This window comes from Ursus arctos, unplaced genomic scaffold, assembly GCF_023065955.2.
Source record: "Ursus arctos isolate Adak ecotype North America unplaced genomic scaffold, UrsArc2.0 scaffold_5, whole genome shotgun sequence".
In the NCBI taxonomy this organism is placed as follows: Eukaryota; Metazoa; Chordata; class Mammalia; order Carnivora; family Ursidae; genus Ursus; species Ursus arctos.
This window is the reverse complement of record NW_026623067.1, coordinates 16551720-16576410: the sequence shown is the minus strand read 5'-3', so window position 1 is coordinate 16576410 and position 24691 is coordinate 16551720. Positions and strand designations below refer to the sequence as shown.

The 24691-nt window shown below is 42.9% G+C and overlaps 1 long non-coding RNA gene across 1 annotated transcript; it reads left to right on the top strand.

The window, feature by feature from the left end:
• Positions 1 to 2101: 2101 nt before the first annotated feature.
• LOC130542736 (uncharacterized) lies at positions 2102 to 10205 on the top strand. Its single transcript, XR_008957494.1, has 2 exons — positions 2102 to 2987; positions 8155 to 10205. It is a non-coding gene; the product is annotated as an uncharacterized LOC130542736 (long non-coding RNA).
• Positions 10206 to 24691: the final 14486 nt, after the last annotated feature.

Here is a 24691-nt window from a genome sequence, read left to right as displayed (position 1 = left end):
AAGACTGTTCATCAGTCTGCTAGACCTAACTTTTCACAAGGGAAATGGGAAATGGTACCACACAGAAGCCATCAGCCATACCCAGAAGGCAGGACATCCTCAAGACAAGCGTGGTTTCTTCAACAAGTCAATAGCATAAAAAATACGGAGGGTCAGGGATAAGGTAGGCAGCTCTTGATGAAAAGAAATAAAAGAGACAAAACAAGCAAATGCAACATGTGGAGTTTGTTTGGGTCCTCATCTGTATAAATTATTCTTTTCTTTAAAGATTTATTTCTTTGAAAGCGAGAGAACCTCCAGCAGGCTCCCTGCTTAGCCTGGAGCCCGACTCAGGGCTGGAGCTCATGACCCTGAGATCATGACCCGAGCTGAAGTCAAGAGTCAGACGCGCTACCCACGCAGCCCTGTACAAACTAACTTTTAAAAGCCATTTCTTAGATGGTTAGGGAAATTTGGTTGTAAATTAGATCTTAGAGAATATTAAAGAATTTTTAATTTCGTTAGTTGTGACAATGGCTTGTTATATAAAAATTTTCTCTTATTTTAGAGATATATACCAAATTTGGATTGACACATACAGAACTTTGCTTTATTTTTTTTTAAGGTTTTATTTACTTATTTGAGAGAGAGAGCGAGAGAGCCCACACAAGTGGGGGGAAGGGCAGAGGGTTAGAGGGGAGCAGACCCTGCTGGCTGGGAGCCCGATGCGGGGCTTGATCCCAGGACCCTGAGATCATGACCTGAGCCGAAGGCAGACGTTTAACCAACCAAGCCACCCAGGCGCCCCCAGAACTTTGCTTTAAAAAGACTATGGGGCATGGGACAGGTGCCTGGGTGGTGTAGTTGGTTGGGTATCTGACTCTCGGTTTCTGCTTGGGTCTTGATCTCGGGTCTGGGATCAAGTCCTGCATCCGGCTCCATGCTCAGAGGCAAGTCTGCTTGGGATTCTCTCTCCCTCTCCCTTTGCCCCTCCCTCCCCCATGTGCTCCTACATGCTTGCTCTCTCGCTCGCTCGCTCTCTCTCTCAAGTAAAGCTTTAAAAAAAGGAGTATGGGGCACCTAGGTGGCTCATTCAGTTGAGCATCTGCCTTCAGCTTGGGATGGTCTCAGGGTCCTGGGATCGAGCCTCCCTTTCCCTCTGCCCCCCCCTTGTGTTCTCTCTTTCTCAAATAAATAAAATCTTTTTTTTTTCTTCCCTCCCACCCCTCAAATAAATAAAATCTTAAAAAAAAAAAAAACAAAAAACAAAAAAAAAGACTATACAGTGGGGTGTGCCCGGCTGGCTCAGTTGATGGAGCATGAAACTCTTGATCTTGGGGTTGTGAGTTTGAGCCCCACATTGGGTGTAGAGAGTACTTAAAATTAAAATCTTTTTTAAAAAAATTAAAAATAAAAACCTAGTGGGACTCACCTCCAAAGCTTCTTATTCAGAAAATTACAGTAGGGAGAGGAATCTTTTGGTTCTTTTAAGCTCTGTGGGCAACTTTGATGAGAAGCCCGGTTTAGGAATCATTGCATTAAATAATTCAAAAGGTCCCTCTAACAAGGAGAGTGTATGGCCTTAAGGTGACCTCAGGCTGGTAAACGCGCTGTCTCTTAAAACAGTGGTTGGGAGCCGTGGCTTTAGGAAGCCGTTAAGTTTCTAGCAAAAGGATCCCTTTCCCGGAGGGGGCATCAAGAGTAGGAAGCCTAGAGATTTAAAAAAAAAACAGAAGCCCAGCGGCTTTCACTTTTCCACTTGAGGCCTCGCTGGTCTACACGATGTCCACCACTGGAAAAGGAAGATGCCGTTACTGAAAACATTTCACAGTGGGGGATGGCTCTGTGATATTTGTCAACAGAAAACATTAGTCTTTTATCTCTACACAGCTCATAGATGGAACCGGCAAGAGTAGGAAGCATGTCTAAATGGAAGGCCTATTTAATACATAAATAGACAAATACAGTTTCAGGAAGCATGGCTCTCAAGTGTCCTCCCTACCAGGAGGCGGGGGGGCTAGGGGACAGCATGACAGAGCTCCAAACCGAATTATTTCAGCACCTGTTTCTTTTTCTTTTTTTTTTTTTTTAAGATTTTATTTATTTATTCGACAGAGATAGAGACAGCCAGCGAGAGAGGGAACACAAGCAGGGGGAGTGGGAGAGGAAGAAGCAGGCTCATAGCAGAAGAGCCTGATGTGGGGCTCGATCCCATAACGCCGGATCACGCCCTGAGCCGAAGGCAGACGCTTAACCGCTGTGCCACCCAGGCGCCCCTTCAGCACCTGTTTCTACAACAGGAACAGACTCACGTTACTGGAGAGTCTAGAGGAGTTCATGAAGCTCATTCCAGTTTATTAAAATGAGCTCGTATTTAAGTCCTAGAGAATTACAAAGTGGGTTATAGCCATTGAATGTTTGTCGTGTTTATGAGACGCAATAATGCCTTTTGCCTGCTTATAAATATATAATAACATAAAGCAGGTTATCCATTAAATGCTAAGAGCAAAGATGGCTTATCTCTGGGCTGTGCTTCTCCCCACAGTTCTGCGACAGTGTATTTGGGGGCGGAGAGAGGGTGGCGGGGAGGGCAGCAAGGAAGATGCTTGCTTGCCTTAAACCCAAATGTTCTCCCTCCAGTTCCTTTTTATTTTGTAATATTGTATCTCGTTTCGCTTATGTTTCACCGCTGTCTGAAGAGAGGGCAGAAATTGTCAGCTGGGGACAGAACTAAAAACCAATTCTGACTTACGGGGAATTTGTAATTTCAAAGGTTTATTTCCTCGAACAGACTCCGGATAATGCAGCAGCGTGGGTTCAAACACAGGAGACGTAAGGACTTTCATCTTTCCCCTGAAACCCACGGAAGAGGAAGAGCCTTGAGCCGAGATGCACCAGGAGGAAAGCGAGTGTTTGACCCAAACCAGCACAACCAGGGGCTGCTGCAGATGTCCTCGTGCTTTCCGCACAGCAGCGCGGCGCTGGCTTCTCTGTGATTTTTACAAAAGGTAAGCAATCATATCAGAAAAGCTGTAAGCACGACAAAAGTCACTGTTGACAAGAAGGCCTCCGGCTGGCTCAGTGGGTGGAGCGAGAGACCCTTGATCTCAGGGTTGTGAGTTCGAGCCCCCACGCTGGGTGTAAAGATGACTTAAAAAGAAAATCTTTTTTTTAAAAAGTGGGGGAGGTCCCTGGGTGGCTCAGTTGGATAAGTGTTCAGCTATTGATTTCGGCTCAGGTTATGATCTCAGGGTCGTGAGATCGAGCCCGAGGTCAGTCACCACACTCAGCACAGAGCCTGGTTGGGATTTTCTCTGTCCCTCTCCCCCTGCTCTCTCGCTCTCTCAAATAAATACATAGAATCTTTAAAAAACAAAACAAAACAAAAAAGAACTCCCTCCCATTTCTTTTCTAGAAACGGACCTGCAGATATAACCAGCTATGTGTGAATGTTTATTCTCACACACTTTCTTACAACAGTGACCCAAAGACCGGTGGATTCAGCAGAAATTCAGACTGGCGTTCATTTGACACAGGCTGGCATTTTGCTATGTTGATGGATGTCTATTAATGTCATTAGGAGAAATGGCCAACCTAATCATCTTGCTTCCGTTTTGAGGATGGACAAAGAAATGACTTAAGGGTACCTGGGTGGCTCAGTCGGTTAAGCATCTGCCTTCGGCTCAAGTCATGATCTCGAAGTCCTGGGATCGAGTCCCGCATCGGGCTCGCTGCTCCGAGGGGAGTCTGCTTCTCCCTCTGCCCCTCTGCCCCGCTTGTGTGCTCGCTCTCTCTCTCTCTTTCTCAAATAAATAAAATCTTAAAAAAAAAAAAGAAAGAAATGGCTTAACATAACGTATAAAGCCATAAATATAATAATGATACACTGAGAACTGGAAGGTCCCAGAATGGAATTCTGTGTTTTCAGTCCATCATTCCTTGGCTGCCACCACACAGCAGGGTCTTGCCACTTTGAGACGGACACAGAGGCTGCGACAGAAACCACCACAGGCTGGGATGAACTCAGCCCCACCGGCAGAGATGATTAGGAGTTGAGATTTCAGTCTCCAAACGCTGAATGCTTAAGGAGAGAAGGCCGTGGGCCATGCATGCCGACAGCCCCTGTCAGCTGCTTTGGGCAGCAGGAGCTGTTGCCACACTGTGGGTTCTTAGCAGAAAGCCAGGCTATGGCTCTGACCGCACACACCTGCTTGCTCGAGCAGGCACGGCTTCCCCCTTTGCTTCCCATCACAGAATGCGCGGAAAATATTGCTTGTAGTGCACCTGCCGTACACCCAGGATGCAGCTTGTGGGCACAGCCCACCAGCCTGGAGGCTCTGCTGGCCCAGGCCCCAGTGCGCACCCCTCCTCCCAAAGGGCAGAAGGTATCAGAACTTAGCACACACAAGAAGTCCATTCCCGGTGCTGGAATCTGTAATCACGTGCTCCATCAGCGAGGCTTATAGATCACTTGGCTGCAGCCGCACAGCCCCTGGGGCTCCTTAGAAACAGGACACTCAGAACCCATCCAGTGTCGTTTTATTTATCTTTACTTTTTATTTTTTGAAAATTTATCCATTTTAGAGAGGGAGCAAGCAAGCAGGGAGAGAGGCAGAGGGACAGAGAGAATCCTGAGGCCCATTCCCCACTGAGCACAGAGCCCAATGCAGGGCGCGATGTGGGGCTCGATCCCAGGACCCCGAGGTCATGACCTGAATCAAAATCAAAAGTCGGCGGCCCAACCGACTGAGCCACCCAGGCGGCCCCACCGAGTGTTGTTTTATTTTGTTTAATTGTATTGATTTTTTTTGAGTGTCATTTTAAAGGAGCTCCCCAAGGGTGCCTTGTGGGTGCTGAGGTTTGAGAAGTGTTGGTCTACCGGGTGACGTCTAACGTCCACCTCCTTCGCGCACTCTATCAGGCCCAATATGAGGAGAGCTAGGCCCCGCCGAACTTCACAGCAGCATCTTTGGTCATTCTTCCTCCCCAGCCCAGTCACAGTGAAGTGTCTCTAGCCCCTGAATGCACTCTGCCCTCTATTCTTCGCACGGCTGATTCTCTGCCCAGAACGCGCTTTACCTGCCCTCTTGCTTACCTCTTGCTTATGCTTCAGCTGTCAATTTATGAGTCAGGGGTCACCAGCCCCAGCTGAATTAGGCAGAGCAGGACCCTGGCCCCTTATAGTCTTCTTTCCACCTGGTGCTCCCATGGTCTGTGTGACTATTAGAGACCACATCCTATTGGACAATAATTATCTGTTTACCGTCTCTTCTCTCAAGCAGACTGCGAGCTCTTGGTGTTAGCAGCTCGGATTTACTCATCTCCGAATTTCTAGGAGGTAACACAGCACGTCGTAGGGACGAAAGTCATGCTTATTGGATCCATCAGTCAGGGACTCTTGCTGGCCATTTTCTTCCAGAAAACCATTTCCTCTAAAAGCAATAGCGTCATGTATGATACGTATAAATCCGTTAAAAATAATTCTGTTTGTATTCCTCTGATTTGCAGCCAGTTTCATAAAATGCAAAATACCATGTAAACCCATTTCTTATCCCTCAGGCCAGATGTAAAATTATGGCCTATCTTTTCAAGACTGAATATATTTTAACTGTAATAAAGGTATTGCAAGGAGAAGTTAAATCACATCTAAGGAACTTATAGAAGAAAAACATCTTCTGATATGACCCCTATCTACTCAATCACTGTTCGGTGTTTGTTTTTTTTTTTTTTTTAGAACTGTAAGCCTAAGTATTGATCACGGTTTATCTTTCCTTGAAGATACTAAGAAATCCTTATGCTAGCTGATCTGTATCTGCTTTAAAAAATCGCATTCTCGAAAAAAACAAAAAACAAAAATATCACGTTCTCCTACTATGTCCTTTTCCTTCCTCAGTAATTATAAACTTATCTCCACACACATCCTCAGCCGGCCTTCTCCACACACCACTTTTTTTTTTTTTTTAAGGTTTTATTTATTTATTTGACACAGCACAAGCAGGGGGAGCAGCAGGGACCCTGTTGTGGGGCTCGATCCCAGGACCCTGAGATCATGACCTGAGCCGAAGGCAGACGCTTAACCGACTGAGCCGCCCAGGCGTCCCAAACACACACCACTTTCTAAGTCTTCATCTGGGTACTGGGGCCATTCCACCATGTTGGGGAGATCCATGAAAGGAAGAGGTCACAAAAGACCAATCCCCCCCTCCATGGCTGGACAATTAGTGGTGTAATTTACCAAAGAATTATAGCGTGAGTGTCCACACCGTGTGCTGCATAAAGCCAAGCAGATAGAGTTTCTTTCCTCTTCCGAGTTTAGGAAAGCGGGTAGGAAGGGGAAGGACGTTGACTCTGTTGGGAGATGATGTGAGCATCCATCTTTGAGAGGGAGAACTCTGGGACATGAGAAGGGGATGGGGTGATGGCAGTGAGGACTCCAAGCAGAGAGAGAAGAGGACCCAATAGGGGGCTGCCCACCAGCCCTCAGAAGACATGGAAAGGGAGGAAGTAATTTCAAAACGTGTAGAATAAAACTTAGCACAGATGACTGGTGGAGAACCCGCAGTTTAGGAAACTGCTTCTTTTAATGCAGAGACTCACTATTAAAAAGAAAGAAAAAAAAGAATCTCTCACATGTGCAAAGTGGGCTTGTAAAGAGCATTGACCGAGGCTGAGAGGCCTAAGGAGTAAACGAGTAAAGGTGGGTCCTTTAACCCCCCCTCCCCCCCAGAGAGCCGGGGGGCCCAGGGAGCGTCTCCCAGATCTGGTTCACAGCCTGAAGGAGAAAGGGCTCTGCTTTACTATATCACAGGATAGAAGAAAATAGCACTCATCTCCCTTGTCCTGTCTAGCTAATCTGTCTCTAAAAGCCTATACAGAAAATCCCCGGCTGTCCCTCTATCCTAGGAGCATAACATATTTCACAGACAGGAACTCCTGCAAAAATCTCCCTTCTCCTTTCGCATTTCAGAGACACAGGGGTAAGCTCCCTCCAGGCTCTTCACGCGTTGGCCAAGGCACTTCCCTTCTTGTACTGAAATTACCTATTTGACAGAGAACATGAGCTGGGGAAGCAGCTGAGCAGGGAGCCTGATGCAGGACTCGATCCCAGGACCCTGAGATCATGACCTGAGCCGAAGGCAGACGCTTAACCAACTGAGCCACCCAGGTGCCCCTGAAATGACCTATTAATACTATTATTTTGCTACCCAACTCTAGCACAGAGCCCTTGAGCAGACAACTGAATCTTGCTTGGTTTCAGATTTCTGGTGCTTCCAATACCTAAGAGGGGCTAGTTCATTTATGTTGAATTGAACAGAACTGAATTCCGCCCAGTTTCCCTGCACGGCCTGCAGTGGGTCCTGGGAAAGGTAAACAGACAGGGCTCCCCACCCAGCTATGCCCTGGTCCTGGCAACTTTTAGCACGCCCTTCCCCGTGTCAGATCTCATTACTGTGCAACAATGAGAATCATAAAATGTGCCACCTGGATCAGCAGAGACAATAAAAACCAGTGTGTCCTTGTCTGGAAAGTGCCCAAAGCTCTTCAGAGTTGAGAGGGTGTTTGGTTCAGGGTTTTTATACTAAGGACAGCACGTCAGCCAGCCCAGGCAAATCTCAGAGAGAACAGTTCTGACTTGCGTCTTGTTTCTCTTCAGTAAACTTTTTTATTTTAGAAGTTTTAGATTTATAGAAAAATGGCAAAGATAATACCGAGTTCCCAAATACCCCGCACCCAGTTTCCCCTATTTTTTTTTTTAAGATTTTGTTTTTAAGGGGCGCCTGGGTGGCACAGCGGTTAAGCGTCTGCCTTCAGCTCAGGGCGTGATTCCGGCGTTCTGGGATCGAGCCCCACATCAGGCTCCTCCGCTATGAGCCTGCTTCTTCCTCTCCCACTCCCCCTGCTTGTGTTCCCTCTCTCGCTGGCTGTCTCTCTCTCTGTCAAATAAATAAATAAAATCTTAAAAAAAAAAAAAAAGATTTTGTTTTTAAGTAATCTCTACACCCACCATGCGACGCTTTACTGACAGAGCCAGCCAGGCACCCCAGTTTCCCTGTTATTAACATCTGGCATTAGCGTGATACACTAGCTACAATTAATTAACTGCTATCAGTGCATTATTATTACCTATATTCCGATCTCCTTAGGTTTTACGTGGTGTCCTTTTTTCTGTTCCAGGATCCCACGCAGGATAATGTATTCCATTTAGTTATCATCTCTCCTCTTGTTGGGACAGTTTCCAGACCCCAGATGTTCCTTGTTCTTGACGACTTCGACAGTTTCGAGGAACACCGGTCAGGTATTTTGTAGAATGCCCCTCAGTTGGCCTGTGTCTAATGTTTTTCTCCATATTAGATGGATTTGGGGTTTGGGCAGGCAGATCACAGAAGGAAAATGCATTTTTTGTACCTTTCTCCTTTTTAAAAATCCTGTCAGTCCCCACCCCCTCCCCCCATCTTTACGCCCACCTGCCCCACCCCCACAAAAAGCTGTTATTGCATGGAGAGTGCCTGTGAGGACCAAGGCAATGAGGTTTTCTTCTAGTAAGTATTCCAGGGAGTTATTCTCAGCCAGTTGGGATATCCCTAGCAGGAGTGGCTCCTCAGAAAACAATTTCTTGTGGAGCAGGGTGGGCTCAGAGCCACAGACCAGAGGCCCTCGTGGGCTTTGGACAGGGAGCTTAGCCAAAGGACCAAGCAAAGGTAACAAGCCTCTGGCATAGAGAACAGACTTGTTCTTGTAGTTGCGGGCCTGGTAGGAGACACTGCCCGAGGGACGTTACAGTCCTTTGTGAGCAATGAGAGACTGGAATGCAGAGCCACAAGTGATGAAAATGTGGCCACCATCAGAAGTGCCTGATCCGAGAGCCATCCCCTCTTCCCCGGGGGGGGGGGGGGGGGGGGCTGAGGCCTTGAAAAGGAAGGAGGAAGGTGGAGAGGTTATAAATATGACGGGTCCTGCATGGTGACAAAGAGCCCGGGCTTTCTCCTGGCTCTGCTGCCACCTCCCCCGGTGACATTCTGTTAGTGTGTCTCCGGGTGCCCGTCTCCGAGGGCGGACGTAACAGTACACGGTCGTCCAGTTCTGCGGAGACCCAAGTGGATGACATAATTGATGGCATGTGGGGGCCAGCAGCAGAGGGTCAGGAAAGAATTCTCGAGACACTTTTGGTGCAAAAACGTGGCTTTATTAAAGCACGGCGACAGGACCCATGGGTAAAAGGAGCTACGCTGGGTTTGTAAGGAACGATTGATGATACACTTTTAAATTGGGGGGATGGGTAGAGATAAAGGAAGTTTCCAAAGGGATTTTCATACATTAAAGAAAACTTCTGCAGGAGCCTGGAGGTCTGGCTGTTGTTGAGCTAAAGTGGCTTTTTGCCTCTAGCAGAGCATTAGCAAGAAGGCAGTTTTGAACTCCTTGAAGAATGTCCTATTCTGCCTGTCTCAAGTATTTGTCCACGGGCTGCAAGTTGTGAGGAAACTTAATTTTATCTGCATTTCTTTGGCCTTTGTTCTCCTCATTAGTAACTACTCAAAACAGTGCATGACCCATAGTGAGCACTCAATATATATTATTATCATATCAATACTATTATTTTTATTATTATATGAAGATCGGAGTGAAAGTAATCTGGCAGTCATCCTAGAGTTCAAACCCTAAGGCTCAGAAGGCTTCTAAATAAACTAGCTGAAAAAAAAAATTCAGATTTCTGGAAAAGATTCAGGAAGCTGCTCTCTTTAAAAAAAGAAAAGAAAAAGGGTTCTACTTACAACCCACCTGTGCACCTGCTGGTGGGTGGGGAAAGCTTAGAGGGTTAGGGTTTCTCCAGAGCATGGCTGGGTTAGACTTCCGCATGTCCCCTCCCACATGATTTAAACTTGGAATTATGTTCAGAGGGCAGTTAACCAGGGCTAAGTACGCTGCACTGTGTAGGGCCGTGAAATGGAACCAAGCCAACTGGCCCTCATTGGAACAGTGAACTTGGATATCAGCCCCTGAGCCAGCAAGCGAATGACTTACCAACGCAAACAAGCTCCAGCCTTCACTTCCTCCTAGAGCTCTGGGAAGGAGAGGAACTGTGGTTTCTGAAAGCTGCTCGGTATCATCTGTAAAGCGCTTTTATTTACTTGCTTATTTTGGCTATATAGTTTCTTAATTTATTTTTTAAATTCCAGTGTAATTAGCATTACGAATAAATTCACATTGTTAATTAACAATGTTACACAGTTTCAGGTGTACAATACAGTGATTTGACAATTCTATGCATGGCTCAATGCTCTTCATGGTAAGTATACTTTTAATCCCCTGCACCTGTTTTCCCCATCCCCCTCACCCCCTCCCCTCTGGTAACCACCAGTTTGTTCTCTAGAGTTAAGAGTCTGCTTCTTGTCTCTTTTTTGCTTTGTTCATTCATTTTGTTTCTTAAATTCCAATGTGAGTGAAATCATATGGTGTCTTTCTCTGACTTATTTTCAGCATTATACTCCCTGGATCCATCTATGTTGTTGCAAATGGCAACATTTCATTCTTTTTGTGTATACACACCACCTCTTCTCTATCCATTCTTCTCTCGATGGACACTCAGGCTGCTTCTGTATCTTGGTTATTGCAAATGATGCTGCGATAAACACCGGGGTGCATGTATCCTTTAGATTTAGTGTTTTCTTATTCTTTAGGTAAACCCAGTAGTGGAATTACTGGGTCATATGATAATTCTATTTTCAATTTTTTGAGGAACCTCCCTACTGTTTTCCAGAGTGGCTGCACCAGTTTGCGTTCCCACGAGCAGAGTAGGAGGGCTCCCTTTTCTCCACGTTCTTGCCAACACTTGTTGTTTCTTGTGTTTTTGATTTTAGCCGTTCTGACAGGGGTGAGGTGGTATCTCATTGTGGTTTTGATTTGCATTTCCCTGATGATGATTGCTGTTGAGTTCTTTTCATGTCTGTGGGCCATCTGGATGTCTTCTTTGGAGAAATGTCTGTTCATGTCTTCTGCCCATTTTCTAATTGGATTATTTGTGGGGTTTTTTGGTGTTGCGTTGTATAAGTTCTTTATATATTCTGGATACTAACCCCTTATCAGATATATCATTCATTTGCAGATATCTTCTCCCATTCAGTAGGTTGTCTTTTTGTCTTGTCCATTGTTTCTTTTGCTGTGCAGAAGCCTTTTATTTTGATTTAGTCCCAGTAGTTTATTTTTTTGAGATTATTTTTCAATAATCTCTACACACAGCATGGGGCTCAAATTTACAACCCCGAGATCAAAAGTTACATGCTCCACGGACTGAGCCAGCCAGGCGCCCCTCTGTAGTTTATTTGTTATTTTGTTTCCCTTGCCTCAGGAGACATATCTAGAAAAGTGTTGCTACCACCAATATCAGAGACATTACCGTCTGTCCTCTCTTCTAGGATTTTTATGGTTTGAAGTCTCACATTTGGATTTTTAATCATATTTTTAGTTTATTTTTCTGTTTGGTATAAGAAAGTGGTCCGTTTCATTCTTTGCCATGTAGCTGTGCAGTTTTCCTAGCACCATTTATTGAAAAGACTGTCTTTTCCCTATTGTAGATTCTTATCTCCTTTGTCGTAGATCAATTGACCATATAATCGTGGGTTTGTTTCTGGGCTCTCTATTCTGCCCCATTGATCGATGTATCTCTTTTTGTGCCAGTCCCATACTGTCTTGAGGACTGCAGCTTTGCCATGGAACTTGAAATCTGGCATTGTGACACCTCCAGTTGTGTTCTTCTCCTTCAGGAGTGCTGTGGCTATTTGGGGTCTTGTGTGGTTCTGTACAAATTTTAGGATGTAAAGTGCTTTTAATTGGGAAGTATTATCAGTGTTCTGTTAAGCTCTTTGCCCAGGTCTCTGCCTCTAAAGAATATGACAGCAAACAAACACAGTGATTTCTCCTCTTCATACACCCTTTGCTTTCACATTTATACTCCAGGTGTTACCCTGGTGCAATTGAATAACAATAACAGAGAGGATTCATTGAGCCGTCTGTCTGCGCTGCTAACACTGCTAAGCTCTTTACACATGTTAATTCATGTAATCCTGATAACTCTCCGGAGCCCCTGCTATTATAATACGCCCATTTGCATAGAGGAGTAAACTGAGACAGGAGAAGTTAAATTAATTGCCAAAGGTCAAATAGCTATCACGTGGTTCTATCAGTAGGGACCGGGTTTAGTTGCAAGTAACAGAAAACTCAAATAACAGGGTTTAAATGGGTGAAGGGGAGTGGGGCGTACAGGCTTCCAGTGACACAATGTAAGTCATGAGGATGAAAGGTACAGCATAGACAAGACAGTCAGTGGTATTGTCGTGGCCTTGTGCGGTGACACGTGGTAGCGATACTTGTGAGCGTCTCGGAATGTATACAAATGTTGGATCACTGTGTGGTACACCTGAAACTGATAGAACGCTGTGCGTCAGCTGTACTTGCAAAGCTGGAACGGCAGCCCCACCATTCCTAGAGACTCAGGCTCACCTCTCCTTCTTCTCTGGTCATCTTAGCACGTGACTTCTATCCTCGGGCTCTCCTCAGGAGCCCAAGGTGGGGATTCCCTGGAGTGCCAAACATCAGAACTGTGTGTCAATCAGAAGAGGGGGAAGGAGGGGCGCCTGGCTGGCTCCCTTGGTAGAGTATGTGACTCTTGATCTCAGGAGTATGAGTTCGAGCCCCACATTAGGCGTCGCATTAACTTAAAAAAATAATTATAAAATAAAATATTTGTTTAAAAAAGAGAGAGAGAGGGAAGGAGAGGGCAAAAGGACTTTCCAGGAGCCCCACCTAACAACTTCCGTAGACATCTCACTGGCCATACTTACCTGCAGAGAAGGCTGGGAAATCTGTTTTTATTTATTTATTTATTTATTTATTTGTTTGTTTGTTTGTTTGACAGAGAGAGACAGCCAGCGAGAGAGGGAACACAAGCAGGGGGAGTGGGAGAGGGAGAGCAGGCTCATAGCAGAGGAGCCTGATGTGGGGCTCGATCCCATAACACCGGGATCACGCCCTGAGCCGAAGGCAGACGCTTAACCGCTGTGCCACCCAGGTGCCCCTCTGTTTTCTTTTTTAGATAGGGCACGTTTATCATGGTTCTGTAACAAAGAAAGGGGAGAAAATAGATTTTGGACACGTGCACCATAAAATATAATTTCTCACGCTGAAACTGTGGTGTTGGTTGGCAGCTGAAGAAAGGGCTGAATTACTGTCTTTATTTCCCACTTGTGGCAGTTACTTGGAAAATCAAACAAAGGTGATGTCTACGATAGAAAAAAAAAAAGTTAGAACTTTACTCAGATTTCCAGTTTTCCCTACCCTTGAATGAGATTTTGTAATTTTATAGTATTTAAATGTTATTTAGGCTCTGACAATTAAGATTAAAAGCAAGACAGAAGTGGTATTTCTGTGAAATAATTTCCTTCCACATTTTTATTCTGAAAAATTTTAAAAAGACTTATTTATTTGTTTGTTTGAGAGAAGGAGAGAGCAGGGGAGGGGCAGAGGGAGAGGGAGAGAATCTCCAGCAGACTCCCTGTTCAGTGCAGCCCCTGACCCCGACCCAGGGCTTGATCTCTAGACCCTGAGATCATGACCTGAGCAGAAATCAAGAGCCAGCCGCTTGTCTGACTGAGCCGCCCAGGCACCCCTTTTTATTCTGAAATTTTAATCTGAAGGCTTTTTTTTTTTCTCCTCAAGACATTACTCTCAGATTTCCCTTTCAATATCAATTTGTCTTTCCTTCGTCTTTTAAGGAAAGAAAGGAAAAGAATATTTGAATTAGCTGCTTAGGGGATTTCATAACTGGGTGAGATACAGTACTTGATGGTCCAAACCTTTCATCGGACCTCAGTTTCTCCAGTGGTAGCTGTATTCATTGTTCTTGGACAAACACTTGTCGTGGCTTAATAGGTGTTGCATGCTTTGTATGTGATCATTTTCCTCTCCTTGTTAACAAAATAACAGACTAATGTGTAACAAATGGTTTAATTTGTTTCTCGGGGTGTCTGGTTGGCTCAGTCAGTTAAGAGTCTGCCTTAAGGCTCAGGTCACGATCGCGGGGTCCTGGGATGGAGCCCTGCATTGGGTTCCCTGCTCAGTTGGGGAGTCTGCTTCTCCCTCTCTGCAGCTCCCCCCACTCGTGCTTGCTCTCTGTCTCTCAAGTAAGTAAAATTCTTTAAAAAAATAGATTGTTTCTCAGTGAGAGCTTTTATGGTTTTAAACTTTTTAAAAAGTATGCCTTTTCATACAGATAAACCAAATTTGCTACATTGCAAAAAGAAACTTAAAACTCTTTTTTGGAATCATGAGGTGCAAATGTTTCAACTAAGTACACATTACTCATAGCAAAACATATTAGGAATTTTTGTATGTAAGGATCCTGGAAGATAAATATTAATGATTTTCCTTTTTGAGAGTAAATGGCATCCTGTGAAATGCCTTTGTGAAATACAGTGCTTTCCCCTCGCCAGCTGGTACAACTCTGCAATAGATACATTCGCAGAAAATATTCTTCTCATTTATATTAATGTAGCCGTATTGCTTCTCTAAGGAAATATTTATAAATATTACTTCCGTGTTCCCAGAAATGGATTAGGAAGAAAATCAGAGTGGAAGGCTCCCTTATGATGGAAAATGTTATAAAAATGTTTCCCCCGATAGAATTCAGAATTGTGCATATCTCAGTAAATTAAGAGACATGGGTTCAGTGTCAGAGCCTCAGGCTGTGGCTGCGAGGTTGTGGTTTGTCTTGAGTTCGTTACTAATTCTGATTCCCTCCTGACACTAGTCAAGCCATTCAAACCATTGAATTGTTCCCCTTTTGTTTGCCAGCACACAGCCCCCAGTGGGCTGTGGGAGGAGCCTCAGAGCATCACGAAGGAGCTTGGTACACCAGTTAGAGACCTATCTAAATGTGCGGGCGTTGGGGAAAGGCTGGTTAGAGGCCTTAGAATAGAGCATATTCACTTGAAAGTACAGAAGACACAGCAGCCTCCATTTCAATTACGGATCCAAAGAAGAAGCAGAGGAAGTAGGGCAGGGTCAGTGAGAAGAGAGGCAGCTAGAATAGCGAGACGCTGAAGGAGAATGTTCTTAGAAAGGGAGTCAGGATGGCAGATACAAAAACGTAGCCAACAGGTTAATAAATACACTTCTCAACACGCTTTCCCTGCGGAGCCCTTGCTCTGATTCAGAAAAAGGTGACATGTTATTTTAAATCCATCCCCTAGCTCCTCCCCTTGCCTTGGCTTGTAGTTGGGAGACAGGTGAAAATGTGCCTACCCTCTTGGCCAAATGTCGTCCTTCCTGCTCCTCAAAGTCAGTGTTATTTTTATAGTAGGATGCTTATAGAATCCCTTTCTTAGCGTCTGCTTCTACTCTGCAAATTTCTTCCCAGCTATTTCCCTCCCCTGTAATAGAACAACAAGCTCGAGCCCTAGCAAATACTTTAATCAATAAATCAGCCCGTATCGGTGGTGTTCATATTCTTAATTTCAAAGTAATGGAGGTATGAACTGTGCCCTTTGTTGAGGAACCCCAGCACTACAAGAGATTTTTAATATACACCTCGATGGCAGAATAGAACAATAGACACACTTTGTCATTTTTTGCCAGAGCCAGTCTACTCCTTGTTTGATAAATAGCAGCCAATCCTATACTCATTGCTACCCTTTAATATGCCCCATGTCCTCATTCACTGCCATCAGAAACAATACTCGATCGGAATCTGAGATCCTGTAAATCATCCCTCCACCTTCCTCCCCCAACACTCACAAAACAAAAGCACCTTCTAAAACAAATAAGGAGCAACAGGAAGACGGCTCTTAGAGCCACCCCACTGAGCTTATTACCGGGACTATCCCTGGCTTGTGACATCTCAAAGCAGCAATGCACTTGAGATCCTTGAGGATGATAAAAACATCGAGGCCGAGTTATGAAGCCACAGGATTGATACAAAGTGGACCTTTGCCCCAGGAAGATGACTGGGGTGCCGGGAAAGGGTCTTCAGCCTCGCAAAGAGTAAACCCTTGTGGCAGTCACACCGCATGATGAGAGAAGCAGATCAAAGAAACTAAAAATGGAGTATGTGCTTGAATTATTTATGCTGCTGCTGCCGCTGTATTGATCAGAGGCAGTTTTCTCTCTTAACCTTCCCTTCCCTGTACCTCCAGAAGCTGCCACCTGCCCCCCAAAGCATTACGCCACGGTGCGGACGTGTGGCGGTGAGGGGTGGGTGACCGGTCAGGACCTTGGTTAAGAGAAGACTGGTTCTCCAATAGAGTTCTGCCATATCTCATGACAAACAAACCAGTGATCTCTCCGCATATCTCATTTCCTAGGAAAGAAACGGTGTATCATTTCGCGGTGTTACCCTGCAGGAAAAAAAGGTTCTGCCCTCCCTGTCCAGATCACATTACCTCCGCGTCCAAAAGCCTAATACAGAATTGAAGCTTTCCAAACACATGATGGTATCAGGAGGACATTTGTATTTTTAAGAACCTTGTTTATCTTGTTCACTGCCCAGTCCGCGTTGCCACAGTGAATGTTGTTGGTATATCGGGTTTAGGCAATGAAGGCTGTGTGCTCAGCAGCGTGTGTGAGGGAGTCGCTGGCTCCCCAGATAGGCTGGCTGGGCCATTCTAGGCTAACCCTGCGTGAAGTTTTATTTACTGTCATCTTAGATTGAGGATGGGTTTAGGATGTGTGCACACAGTTCCAACTTTGCCATTTGGGAAACTCTAAGACAAGGATTGATCCTTTGTCCTTAAACAAACAATCCCAAGGCAATTTGCCCCCCTCTTTGGGCCAAAGATTAGGTGTGATACACTTCCAAAAAAAAAAAGAAAAGAAAAGAAAATATTAGAAGATATAATGTCCTTTTCACCTCAGGGAAAAGGGACTTCAAAAGAATTCTGTTTTTGTTTTTTTTTTTTCAGGTAATGTATACACCCAATGTGGGGCTCAAACATACAACCCCGAGATCAAGAGTTGCTTGCCTCTCTGACTGAGCCAGCTAGGCACCCCAAGAATACTGTTCTTAATGCTTCTGAGGGTATCACCACTTCATTTAAAAAAAACAATCCAATTCTGGTATAGAGGAGAAAAAAAACTGGTAGCTGACCAAACTGGTTCATTCCAAGAAGAAATTCTAAGACTTTGTCCCAAATTGGTGTTGAAAACCATCTAGGAAAGGCATATTGTGACATATCTCCATTACAGACAACTTTGGTCAAGGTCCTACCTTTCTGGGGTGCCTGGTTGGCTCAGTTGGTTAAGTGTCTGCCTTAAGGCCCAGGTCATCATCCCAGCGTCCTGGGATCAAGCCCCACATTGGGCTCCCTGCTCACTGGGGGGTCTGCTCTGCTTCTCCCTCTCCTCCCCGCTCATGCTCTCTGTAGTTCTTTCTGTCTCTCTCAAGTAAATATATAAAATCCTAAAAAATGAATAAAAAAGGTACTACCTTTCTTCCTAATAGTCAACATTTTATGGGGTTAAATAAAAACGCATTATTGAAAGAGATGGAAATGTTAGGTAGGCATGCCCAGTTTTCTGACAATATTTAAATCAATCAGAGAACACTGGAAATAATCAGGTTCCAGCAAGAGCCTACAAATGGCATCAGTCTTAGATTTTAGAGAAAATGAAAGGTAGAGCCCGTACAAAGACTTCTGTCCCTCCCCTCCCAAATACCTAGACATGGCAGATGTTATTATTATTTTTTTAATTCGTAACGGTACTAGAAAACAGAAACAGATACCCTGAGGGGGCCAGAAATTATGAGAAAGAATCCCTGAAATATGAAAAGCAGATACAGTCTTATTAACAGAGAAAGTCTACTACCTAAAAACGGGAATGACTTCAAATGTGCTCCTGGCTCAGGAAGGGCAGATACACGGAACAGGAAGAGCCCTAGGCTCCCAGAAAGTGATTAGATGGGATGAATGTGAACATTAAAGCAAAATTGCTGGAGAACATGTTAGTACATCATATTAAGTAATGTGTTAGTAGAATTATATATGCTAACCGAGCAGGGTTTACGCCAGGAGAGCTTCCATATTGAAAAACTAGACTAATGTAATTAACTCTGTTACTAGATTAAAAATGGAAACCCTGTAATCATGTAAATAGATGTCCCAGAAAACATTTGATAAAATTTAGCATATATAATATAAAATTTTTTTTAGCATACAAGGAATAGAAAGAACCCTCTTAACCTAATACAGAATATTAATCCCAAATCCTTAGGCCAACAAATCTTCAACTACAGAGGATTCTTTCCATTAAAGTCAAAAATAAGGAAGGATGTTACCACTTCATTATCCTACGTTATGCTAAAAGTTCTAACAAAATAAGGGGGAAAAAACCCTCTAAATATTGTCAAAGAATAGGAAAAAATGACCTAGAGATATATTCAGAAAGTGTAATTGTCTTTTTAAAGAATTCCAGGAGAATCAACTAACCAACTATTAGAAATAACTAGAGAACACAACAAGGTGACCAGAAAGAAGGTAACAAAAAATGCTTAGCTTTCCAAAAAAAAAAAAGAAAGAAAGAAATTCATGGCCTTCCAACATAGTAGTAATATCCATGTAAAGGTCATTGCTATGGACTGAATGTTTGTGTCCCCTCGAAAATTCACATATTGAAATCCTATCCCCATTGGGATGTAGGGCCTTTGGGAATCGGTTAGGTCATGAAAGTGGCACCCTCATGAATGGGATTAGTTGCCCTTATAAAAGAGAGCCCTGAACGCTCTCTTGCCCCTCCCTCCATGTGAGAAGACGGTGCGCAGACAATGTGGTCTACTGTGGCTAGGTGTGGACCTCTTTGGGTCTATCTTCTTGGAGTTCATTGAGTTCTTGAATGTGTAGGTTAACGTGTTCCATCTATTTTGAAAAGTTTTTAGCCATTATTTCTCCAAATATTTTCTTTACCTTCCTCTTTTTCTCCTCTCTTTCTCAACACCATATATATATATATATATATATATATATATATATATATATATTTATATTTATATATGTATTGTATATGTTTGTATATAAAACACCATATTTATATTTATATATAAAATTTTATTTTTATTTTTTTATTTTTTTATTTTTTTTTAAAGATTTTATTTATTTATTTGACAGAGAGATAGGCAGCCAGCGAGAGAAGGAACACAAGCAGGGGGAGTGGGAGAGGAAGAAGCAGGCTCCCAGCGGAAGAGCCTGATGTGGGGCTCGATCCCAGGACTCTGGGATCACGCCCTGAGCCAAAGGCAGACGCTTAACGACTGAGCCACCCAGGCGCCCCAAAATTTTATTTTTATTTTTTAAAAGTTTTTATTTTGATTCCATTTGGTTAACATACTGTGTAATATTAGTTTCAGGTGTACAATATAGTGATTCAGCACTTCCATATATCACCCGGTGCTCATCACAAGTGCCCTCCTTAATCTCTATCCCCTATTTCAGCCATTCCCCACCCCCTCCCCTCTGCTGACCATCAGTCTGTGCTCTGTAGTTAAGAGTCTGTTTCTTTGTTTGCCTCCGTCTCTCTTTTCTCCCCCTTTGCTCATTTGTTTTGTTTCTTAAATTCCACATAGGAGTGAAATTGTATGGTATTTGTCTTTCTCTGACTGCCTTACTTTGCTTAGCATAATACTGTCTGGCTCCATCCATGTCCTTGCAAATGACAATGATTCCACCACATCTTTATCCATTAGTCAACTGATGGACACTTGGGCTGCTTCCATTATATATATATGTGTGTGTGTGTGTGTGTGTGTGTGTGTTTATATATATATATAATTTGTATGCTATATAAAAACAAGAGTATCGATATAGCATAAATTATTCAAGCATTCCTTAAGTGGTGAAATGAAATTTCTTCCAGCCCTTTACCATTATAAACAATGTTCCAATGAACATATTTATATATGCCTCCTTGAAGGGTGCTTCTCTGAATAGATACTGAAAAGTGAAATTGCTGAGTCACTTAACATTGTAATCACTGTTGCCAAATTGCTCTCCAAAGTAGCTGTTTCAGTACTCAAAACTGGAAATTCTTAAAGGGACACATTTCCTTACACGCTTAGAAAATTTTTAATTTTCAAATCCTTTTAATTTCTGGTAATCTAATGAATGAATGAATGACTGATGATGTCTCATGGTTTTAATGTCTGTTACCCTGATTACTTTTGTGGCTCTGCATCTTCTCATGGTTATTGGTCATTTGTTTTCCCTCATTTACAAATAATTTGCCCATATCCCTTACCCGTTTTTCTGTTGGACTATGTGTTTTTTTCTTATTGATGTATAGGAGTTTATTATATATATATAATTTTTTTTTTTTAGGTTTTATTTATTTGAGAGAAAGAGAGAGAAAGAGAGTGTGCGGGCTGGGGGAGAGGCAGAGGGACAAGCTGACATCCCGCTGAACAAGGAGCCCGATGCAGGGGTTCAATCCCAGGACCCTGATATCATGACCTGGACTGAAGTCAGATGCTTTTTTTTTTTTTTTTAATATTTTATTTATTTATTCGACAGAGATAGAGACAGCCAGCGAGAGAGGGAACACAGCAGGGGAGTGGGAGAGGAAGAAGCAGGCTCATAGCGGAGGAGCCTGATGGAGGACTCGATCCCATAACGCCGGGATCACGCCCTGAGCCGAAGGCAGGCGCTTAACCGCTGTGCCACACAGGTACCCCTGAAGTCAGATGCTTAACTGACTAGGCCACCCAGGCGCCCCATTATTTATATATTCTTAAATGTATCCTTTTATCTGTTATATATATTACAAATATTTTCTCCCAGTCTCTCTGATTGCTTTTATCTTTTTACCTTGTACAGACTTTTCTCATCAGTATTCGATTTGCCTATCCTATTACTGCTGATATTTTTAGAAAATAATTGTAAATCTTGTACGATCTAATCATGGGCTTTGAATCTAGAGTTTTCTGTCTTCTGACTCTATGGAGTCTTTATTCTGTCTATTCTTATACCAATCATTTTAATTATTATGGCTTCATTTTTGTAGTTGATAGAACGTTGTTCTATTATCAATTTTGGGGGCCATTCTTATGCCTTTCTCTTTTGAATTAACTTTAGAATTATCTTGACCAGGGGCACCTGGGTGGCTCAGTCAGTTGAGCATCCGACTCTCGGTCTCGGCTCAGGTCTGCATCTCAGGGTTGTGAGTTCAGGCCCCACGTTGGGCTCCATGCTGGGTGTGGAGCCTACTTAAAAAAAATTTTTTTTTAACTCGACCGGTTCCTGGAAAATTCTTAATATTTTTATTTTATTTTTATTGTGATTGTTTTGGATTTACAGCTAAATTAAAAGATTGAAGGAGTTCATGGCTAATAGCTTGTCTTATAAGGTACACTACAGGAAGTCTTCTGGGTAAAAGGAAATGCTTACAGATAAAAGAAACGATAAGGACCGGAAATTATAACCCTCTGAGTGAATTAATTGTAAGTTAGTTTTTTCTCTTCTCTTGATTTCTTTAAAGAACACACAGTCTTTTGTTAGATTGTGTAAAGTGATACTTGTAACACTTGGGATTATAGCATATATAGATGTGAAATGTGATAATGAAGTGGGAGGATTAGCACTGCATTGGAAAGTTCCTGTGTTTTACCAGAATTTAAGTCAGTATTGACCTAGTGTAGATTGTGAACAGTTAATATTTTTTAAAAAGATTTATTTATTTGAGAGAGAGAGAAAGAGAGGGGGGAGGGGCAGAGGGAGAAGGAGAATCCGAGGCAGACTCCCCACTGAGTAAGGAGCCAGTCGTGAGCCCGATCCCAGGAACCCAAGATCATGACTGAGCAGGAACCAAGAGTCAGATGCTTAACCTACTGAGCCATCCAGGCGCCCTGTGATCAGTTAATATTTATAATGAACTCCTACAGTGACTATTAAGAAATAAAAATGTTAAAAATCAATGGAAGAATGGGACAGGTGTACTAAAAAGTATTTCACACAAAAGAAGACAGGAAAGGAGGAACAGCAGAACAAAGAAGAAACCAACTTTACCTAACTGATTCATGGAACACTCTACAACCGCAGAACACACATTCTTTGGAAGCACACGTGGAATATTACCTCAAATAGATGATATTCGAGGCCGGGGTCAATAACCTACAGCCCCACGGCCAGCCACCTAAATTGTTAAAACCATTTTTAAGTGTACAATTCAGTGGGATTAATTACATGCATAATGAGCAACCATCACCATTAACCACACCCTAAACTTTTTCATCATCCCTGACATAAACTCTGTCCCCATTAAAGAGTAACTCCTCATTCCCCACTCCCTCTAGCCCTTCTAATCGACTCTGTATCCCTATAAATTGGCCTATTCTAGGTATCTCCTATATGTGAAATCATACAATATTTGTCCTTCAGTGTCTGGCTTATTTCACTTGGCATAATATTTTCAAGGTCCATCCATACTGTAGCGTTTATCAGAAATACATTCCACTTTATAGCCAAGTAATATTCCATTATATGTATATACCACATTTTGTTTACCACTCATCTATTGATCAACACTTGGGTTTTTATCTTTTGATTATTGTAAAAAAAATGCAGCAGTGAACACTGTGAATAAGTATCTGGGTTTTTGGGGGTTTTTTAAAGATTTTATTAATTTATTTGTTAGAGCACAAGAAGGGGGAGCGGAAGACAGAGGGAGAAGCAGGCTCCCTGCTGAGCAAGGAGCCCAATGCAGGACTTGATCCCAGGACCCTGGGATCATGACCTGAGCCGAAGGCGGACGCTTAACCAATTGAGCCACCCAGGCGTCCCAGTATCTAGGTTTTTGTTTTTGTTTGTTTTTTAAGTATCTGTTTGAGTCCCTGTTTTCAGTGCTTTGGGGTATATGCCTGGAAGTTGGATTGCTGGGTTGTATGGTAAGTTTAAGTGTAACTTCTGGAGGGACCACTAAACTGTTTCCTATAATGGCTCCACTGTTTCACATTTCCACTAGCCATGGGTTCCAGTTTCTCCAAATCATCACCATCATCTCCAAATCATCATTTTCCATTTTTGTTTGTTTTAATTACAGCCCCCCTAACAGGTATATGAAGTGGAATCAATTGCAGTATTGATTTGTATTTCTCCAATGACTGATGATGTTGAGTATCTTTTCACGTGGCTATTCAGCTGCCTGTTTTTGTAAATAAGTGTTTATTGGAACATGGCCTTACCCACTTGTTTACTGATTGTTGAAGCTGGCTTGCATCCTGTAACTGCAGTGGCAAGTAGGCAAAAAGACTGAATGGCTGCAAGTGTCAAATGTTTAATTGATATCTCACCCATTAAGAAACAATGTGCTAACTCCCAAGTTAGACCACAAAAAACGCCTCAGTATATTTTAAAAACACTGAAATCAGGGGCTCCTGGGTGGCTCTGTCAGTTGAGTGTCCAACTCTTGGTTTTAGCTCAGGTTATGATCTCGGGATCCCAGGATCGAGCCCTGTATTGGGCTCCTTGCTCAGTAGGGAGTCTGCTTGTCTCCCTCTCCCGTTGCCACTCCCCCTGCTCATGCTCCCTCTCTGGAATAAATAAATAAGTCTTTAAAATAAAAACACTGAAATCATTTAAGTCATGGTTTTTCAAAACAGATTAGAAATCCCACAGAAATATGAGAAATCTAAAATATTTGGAAAGTTGGAATTATTTGGAACATAAGCAACATATTTCTGAATAACCCATGGGCCCTTGTGAAGAAATGCCAAGGGTAATTTAGAAAACATTTCTAAGGGGCAAAAGAAAAAACGGAGAGAGAGAAATAAGCCATAAGTGACTCTGAATGACAGAGAACAAACAAACAGGGTTGATGGAGGGAGGTGGGTGGGGGATGGGGGATGGGCATTAAAGAGGGCACTTGTGATGAGCACTGGGTGTTGTATGTAAGTGATGAATCACTGAATTTTACTTCAGAAACCAATATTGCACTATATGTTAACTAACAAAATTTAAATTTAAAAGAAAATATTTCTTAGTGAAAACAAAAATACATCAAAATTTATGGAATATAGCTAAGTCAATACCACATGGTTAAAGACTGAATGCTTTTCTCTCATGTGATTGGGAATAAGGCAAGGATGTCCACTGTTGTCATGTTTATTTGATATTGTACTGAAGGTGCTAACCAAAGTAATAAGGCAAGAAAAATAAAGACCGGAAAGGGAATAGTAAAACTTGTTTAATTACAGATAATATGATAAGAAATCTACAAACAAAACCTACTGTAATTAATAAGTGAGTTTTATAACATCGCCAAGATACAAACTCATTATGCAAATATTAGTTGTATTTCTATATGCAAGCAGTGAACAACCCAAAAATGAAATTAAGAAATCAGTTTCATTCACAATAGCAAAATATTCAGGAATACATGTAGCAAAAGGAGGGCAATATATCCAACACCAAGAACTATAAAGCATAGCTAGGAGAAGTTAAAAACAATCTCAAGAAATGAGAGATATTCCAATGGTTTAAAACTGGATTGGGCGCCTGGGTGGCTCAGTCAGTTGAGTGTCTCCCTTTGGCTCAGGTCATGATCCTGCATTGGGCTCCCTGCTCTGTGGGAAACCTGCTTCTCCCTCTCCCTCTGTCTGCCACTCCCCCTGCTTGTGCACATGTGCTCGCTCTCTCGCTCTCTCTGTCAAATAAATACATAAATATATAAATCTTTTTTAAAA